The sequence below is a fragment of the Adiantum capillus-veneris genome, unplaced genomic scaffold, assembly GCF_014529385.1.
Source record: "Adiantum capillus-veneris isolate H3 unplaced genomic scaffold, ASM1452938v2 Hic_scaffold_325, whole genome shotgun sequence".
Classification (NCBI taxonomy): domain Eukaryota; kingdom Viridiplantae; phylum Streptophyta; class Polypodiopsida; order Polypodiales; family Pteridaceae; genus Adiantum; species Adiantum capillus-veneris.
The window spans coordinates 1889841-1896288 of NW_028221436.1; the positions used below are offsets into that span (position 1 = coordinate 1889841).

At 48.2% G+C, this 6448-nt stretch overlaps 1 pseudogene; it reads left to right on the plus strand.

Moving 5' to 3' along the window:
• The first annotated feature begins 2625 nt into the window (after window positions 1–2625).
• LOC147417071 (18S ribosomal RNA) lies at window positions 2626–4298 on the plus strand (annotated as a pseudogene).
• The last annotated feature ends 2150 nt before the right edge of the window (window positions 4299–6448 follow it).

Genomic DNA, 6448 nt, shown 5'->3' on the forward strand with positions numbered 1-6448 from the left:
CCCACACTGGGGGACTGTAAGTATCTGGTGTGGGTGGATCTCAGCAGCAATGAACTGGAGGGCACCATCCCTAAGAGCTTGCCAAGCAAGCAGGGAAGGTGATAGAAGGGACACCAGCTTGCATTTAGCCTTTTTTTAAGCATCTTTAGGCGATCAATGCACAAAGTATGGCTTGGGATCAGTGCTTACCAGTTCGCCCGGCTTAGCAGAATTCCTTCCAAAGGTACAACCTTAGCGTCTCTACTCGGATATCGTGGACCATGCACGTAAACGAATTTGTACAGGCAATGAGCGTGGGATACTTGAGGAAGAGCGTAGGATCGAACGCAACACAAGTAAAAAAACTTGAAAAAGAGCTACAAGTCGTGCGTGAACAAAAGGAGAGACTATTTGACAGAATTAAAGCTTTAGAGCGTAGGATAGCAAATGCAAAGGACGACAGCTCCTTTGTTCATGACTTACGCGAAATGCCTAGTTGCTCTACACCCGATTTGTTAGCCTTACGCCAGCCTTCGAATCGTTGCGAAACGAATAACGAGAACTGGGGAAAAAAGGAGGCGTAGCGGATTTACACTCAACGGAAGGAGGAAGATGGCCAGAGGCATCGACAAATGAAAGATGGCGCGTTGCGAAACTAAAGTAGCAAACCGAAGACAGACTCTAACGGGTCAAATCCAAGACCGAACCACGATAAATCGAAGTTTTACTATCCATTACAACGTGAACCACCGATTCCCTGCAAGGCAAAGGATGGAACAAATAAGATATTTTACCTGATTTTGTACGCTTTGAGGCCGGAGTGGTCGCTGATTTTGTACGCGTATGCTTTGAGGCTGTATGCGGAGTGGTCACTGATTCTGTACGCTTTGAGGGCGAGGGATAAGAGAATAATTAAGTTACTGGCGCTGCAATGCCGGTGGTATCGAGGCAACTCCTAATGAGATGATATGTCTGCTTCAGAATAAAAAGTTATGGATACGACGCACGGAGAAAAAAAAAGGCTTAAAACCACTGCTCCAATTTATTTCATGCGTAGAAATCAATTCAAACACCTTTCCTTTGGCAAAGACACTCTGCTAGGCCAACACTGACACTGAGAGATGAAAGCGGGGAGCGAATGGGATTAGATACCCCTGTCCTAGCCGTAAACGATGGAGACTAATCGCTGCGCTGCGCGTATCAACCCCTAAGTGCTGTAGCTAACTTAGCGTTAAGTATCCCGCCTGGGGAGTATCGTTCCCCTTAGATCTTTAGGTGCTAGGCTAACGTAACCTCTCGGGACCGATGGTAGGCTAGGTGGTCCCTATGCTGGTGGGCAACCAACCCCAAACGCCAAGGCCAAGATTGCGGGGTGGAGTAAATGGCCAACTCGTCAGGCTCATGACCTGAAGACTGCAGGTTCGAATCCTGCCCCCGCACTACATGTTGTCAGCAGTTTTAAAGCAAAGAAAAACACCGTTTAAAAGAAAAGGAAAGCAAGCTGTAAGCAAAGAAAAAGATGCGATAGAGAAAGCAAACAAGCGAAAGCAGAAAAAGATGCGTTTGCTTTAAAAGAAAGCAAAATCGAAGCAAAGCAATCTTTGCCGGCCAACTGCTTTACTCCGTTCGACATTAGCTTTTTTGCGTGCTAGCTACACTACATAAAAGCATTTATGAAAATGTGTAAAAACAGATGTTAAAAGAAAAGCATTAATTGCACCATGCTCTTGTTTGGTTTAGGTTTCGTTGCGGGGCTTTCCGTAAGCGGAAGCTGTTTTTTTGTTTCTTTTGTGCGGGGCATGCTTTTGGAATTGGAGAGGCTCTGAAACCTTGCGGATTTGTATCGAGCACAGTTCAACTTTCTTTATTCACAAAACCAAGTAGGATAAAATCTCTTACTAAGACTGCGGAGAGCAGCTATGGCGTTAATTCAGTCTTCTTCTTTGGCTAACACGCTGCATAGGCATACAGAATTAGCTTTGCTGGAGCGCCCGCCCTGAAGCCAAACTATCCCTCAGGGATCCCGGACCAAGCGCAAGTGGGGACTTCTCAACATCGCAAGTCACCTCTTGATGATCTGTCCATTAACCACACAAATATTTACATTTGATTATTATAGTTTGACTATTATACGAGAACGCTAGAGAATCTTTGTCTTTAGGCTTTAGCCATCCTTTACGTAACAAACCACTAAACTAAGAGGCCAGGTCGTTGATAGCAAGCTGTGTACTTGTCGGCTATCAATCATAAGGTGGAGTGAAATTGGATAGCCAGAGTGTTGTGTTTTTGGGCACTCAACAAAAAGAGAGGCGCACAGGCGACAAAGTAACAGGGGCTTGGGGTTGTTGGGCTTCCCCGTTTGGCTCACGTAGCTTAAGGGATAGAGCATTCCTATGTACCAGGAAAGGAAACGGCACCGGTTCAAGTCCGGTCGCTTTCCTGGATCGGAAAGGTCGCGGTAGTATCTATTATTTAGTTGAGCACTGCTTTGTTGATCTGAGATTATGCTTAACCCCCGCTCGGCCCAATCCCGGGACGTAAGATGATTCGCCTTGCCGATGGCCGTTCCGCTTACGGTTATTGGCAAGAGCTGGTAACTAACCAAGAGATCATCAACGACAAAGATTGACCTTTTTTAACCAAAAAACCGAGTTTGATCCTGGCTCAGAATGAACGCTGGCGATATGCTTAACACATGCAAGTTGAACGTTGTTTTCTGTTTATAGAACAGTTGAAGACAAAGTGGCAAACGGGTGCGTAACGCGTGGGAATCTGCCAAACAGTTTGGGCCGAATCCCAAAGAAACGAAAGCAAAAAAGCAAGCTTCGATAAAGCTAAAAAGCGCTATTTGATGAGCCTGCGTAGTATTAGGTAGTTGGTTGGGTAAAGGCTGACCAAGCCGCAGATGCTTAGCTGATCTTTTCGGACGATCAGCCACACTGGGACTGAGACACGGCCCAGACTCCATAGGGAGGCAGCAGTGGGGAATATTGGACAATGGGCGAAAGCCCGATCCAGCAATATCGCGTGAGTGAGTGAAAAACGTCGCTAACGCGAGGAAGGGCAATGCCGCTTGTAAAGCTCTTTCGTCGAGTGACGATTATGACAAGACTCGAAAAAGAAGCCCCGGCTAATTCCGTGCCAGCAGCCGCGGTAAGACGGGAGGGGCTAGTGTTATTCGGAATGACTGGGCGTAAAGGGCACGTAGGCAGTGAATCAGGTTGAAAGTTAAAGGCGCCAGCTCAACTGGCGGAATGCTTTCAAAACCAATTCACTTGAGTGGGATAGAGGGGAGTGGAATTTCGTGTGGTAGGGATAAAATCCGGAGATATACGAAAGAACGCCGAAGTAGCGAAGGCAGCTTTCTGGGTTTCTACTGACGCTAGGGTGCGAAAGCTTGGGGAGCAAACAGGATTAGATACCCTGGTAGTCCATGCCGTAAACGATGAGTGTTCGTCCTTGGTCCGCGGATCGGGGGCTCAGCTAACGCATTAAACACTCCGCCTGGGGAGTACGGTCGCAAGACTGAAACTCAAAGGAATTGACGGGGGCTTGCACAAGCGGTGGAGCATGTGGTTTAATTCGATACAACGCGCAAAACCTTACCAGCCCTTGACATATGAACACTTGACGTATGAACACTTGACATATGAACAAGTGTGCTTGTCCTTAACGGGATGAAACGAAAATTCATACAGGTGCTGCATGGCTGTCGTCAGCTCGTGTCGTGAGACGTTTTTGGTTAACTCCTATAACGAGCGAAACCCTTGTTTTGTGTTGCTAAGACATGCTGCTCTCAAAGGATCAATGTCATTATTTACTTGTCAGCGGGGCGGTACGGGATTGATGACACTTCCTCTGTGCCGATGTTGCACTCACAGGAGACTGCCTATAGTTCTACTATGGAGGAAGGTGGGGATGACGTCAAGTCCGCATGGCCCTTATGGGCTGGGCTACACACGTGCTACAATGGCAATTACAATAGGAAGCAGGGCCGTAAGGCGGAGCGAATCCATAAAGATTGCCTCAGTTCGGATTGTTCTCTGCAACTCGAGAACATGAAGTTGGAATCGCTAGTAATCGCGGATCAGCATGCCGCGGTGAATACGTACCCGGGCCCCGTACACACCGCCCGTCACACCCTGGGAATTGGTTTCGCCCAAAGCATCGACCAGAGATCACCTATTGCTAAAGTGTTTCATGCCGGCGTTGAGTGTGGCCCATTTTGGTATGGGTGGTCTCCTTGGCGCATATCACGGTTGGGTCAGTGACTGGGGTGAAGTCGTAACATGGTAGTCGTAGGGGAACCTGTGGCTGGAGGGAATCTTAAAGGGAGGCGCTAGCGTCTTTTTATTAACTGTACGTGAGTTGATAAAGTCAATTCGTTCGGGTAAGCTAACTGTGCGAGGGGGAAGTGTGGGGTTGGTAGCGATTAAATAATCAAAGGCTTGTACTAGCTGTATTTGCATTTTCTCTGGCAGGTGCTTTTGTCGTTAGCACTTTTTTGTTTCTTAATCAAGCGTGTTTGTTTTGTCCGGGCATCCTAGTAAAACGCGGAACACCTGATCCCATTCCGACCTCGATATGTGAAAAGCGTTTTCCGCTATATGTACTGAGAATTGTCGGGAGACATAGTTGACAGCCCGGACCCACTAAAGATGCGAAGAGGAGAAGAGAAAGGAACGCCATAACGGATAGCAAAAGCTAGGCAATTCTTCGAATTAACTGCAGTAATTCGACCACCAAAGCGATGACGTGGCTGCAGTCATTCTAAACAATTGCTAGCGGCGGATGCTGCAGTCATCTGACCTTTCCTTGCTATCCGAGTGGATGCTTCCACTGGGCGGGGACTGGACCAATGTGATCTCGCCTTGACGTTGGCGGTCCGGCTTATGGAGAAGAGACCAAGGCCTTCTTTGACCAAGAGTCACACCTTTATGAAAATATTGCATCGGCACTTGTACCCTAACGTTGACCTTAAATTAGAGATGAGAAAAATGTATAGTCTAATCTCAATCGAGAGATAGAGCGGCTTGGAAAGGCCGTGCGACTTGAGGAGCATAAGGCAATGGTTATGGCAGCCGCCAAACTCAAGACCAACGTTGTACTTACCGGCACTTTCCTTTCGGGAGCCTAAGGTCCCTCTCTTCCGCCGGGCAGGGTAAGTGCCTGCAGCGCCCACTTTTGCCGGGGGAAGTGCCTAACGGCACTAACTCTTTCTCAACATTCCATTCTTTTCAAATCGAAAAGAGAAAACTGTTTGAAAAGAAATGGCTGGCTGAAATGAGATTCCGCAGAATGCAAAATTGCTTGCGTTAGGGCAAACGTCACTCCGCTGGAGAGAGAGGGCCCTAAAAAAGCGCGCTTCTTTGGTTATCCCTTTCAAATCGCGCGCCCTGTCTCCTTTACAAGCAAGTGTCCGGGGAGACCCGATTGCCAAGGCTACTGTCATTTCAGCTTAGCGGGAGGCTCCTACCCCACCATGCGTTCCTTTGGGGAGGGTGTGAAGCTAACAAAACAATGCAAGAGGTGGCAGCATAGAACCCGCTAGGAGTGGCAAGACTACTGATCAACGCAAGTGAACTGTGCGACAACGCTTCGTAGAAACCATAAAGCTGCTGTATCATTACGGGCCAGCAGGCACTCTGTTGGCGAAGAATGAACCAGAATGTGATTTGGGACACGATGGGCCTCTGCGTGCCCCGATCGGCAAATGATCACCGGAGTATAGCACAGGATCGCTTTTCCTTGTAATAAAGTCAACATGTCGACAAGGTAAACCCAATGGGCTCCCCTCAGGAGGTCTGGTCGTAAGATCAGATACCGTCCAGTGGGCAGAAGACGATATGAAAAGCCACCAGCTTGCTTTACTGGGTAGGGTAAAATAGGCAGCGGAGGTAGATAGAGACATATCTATTCAATGAATCGCCGACCTGACCTTTTGAGTTGGGGGCCCGGTGCTAACTCGTATCATGAATGACGAAGCGCGCGCGAAAAGACCATTTATACGCACTTCGTGCCTTAAATGAATAACTGCGAGCAGTAACGCCACAAAGGTTATGCAAGGGTCGCTGGGCTTCCCCCGCTAGGGTTCCCCTGGCTGAGCCAGCTGCCCTTTCTTCTGGTTTCATGCATACTGGAAACCAAGGAAACTGAGTTGCGCTTTGCTTCTAGCTTCTCTCTAAACGCTCCGAGCGGTTCCTGAAACGCAGGAACCAAAAGCTGCCGGGGCCTAGACTTCCCATTCGTCATTTGAGCCGTATGCAAGGAAACTTGCACGTGCGGTTCAAAGAGGGGGGAAAGCTCTTCCGTTCCGGGCTTACCTATCTGAATAACCAAGATCGGATATAGCTGGTTTTCCGCGAAATCTATTGAAGTAGAGCGTATAACGTTTATGGCTTGAGGTAGAGCACTCAATGGGCTAGGGTAGCCCAAAGCTTGACCGACCCCAAGGAAACTCCGAATACAG